We start from the raw sequence: 318 nt of genomic DNA on the forward strand, positions 1-318 counted from the left end.
TGATCTGGGACGCAGCCATGGAGAACAGAACATGACCTGAACACCCACGGAACGGGGCTGGCGCGGGACGGCCTCGCCCTTGCCGGCCCGAGAGGGAGGGGTTCGGAGCCGTGCGTCTCCGCTGCTGGCAGCCGCTCCAGGAGCCGGCGCGCTCACGGGGTAACACGGATGTTTGAGGGTAAGGCCCCACAGCCCCCCACACCAAAAAGCGGGGTAAGATCCTGCAGTTCCATTCTGCATCAGCCTCTCATTTTCAACAGCGTAAGAAGGGAAAACCAGTAAAAGAAACCAGCACCGCATAAAAACCCCGAGGAGGAG

Source organism: Opisthocomus hoazin, chromosome 19, assembly GCF_030867145.1.
Source record: "Opisthocomus hoazin isolate bOpiHoa1 chromosome 19, bOpiHoa1.hap1, whole genome shotgun sequence".
Classification (NCBI taxonomy): domain Eukaryota; kingdom Metazoa; phylum Chordata; class Aves; order Opisthocomiformes; family Opisthocomidae; genus Opisthocomus; species Opisthocomus hoazin.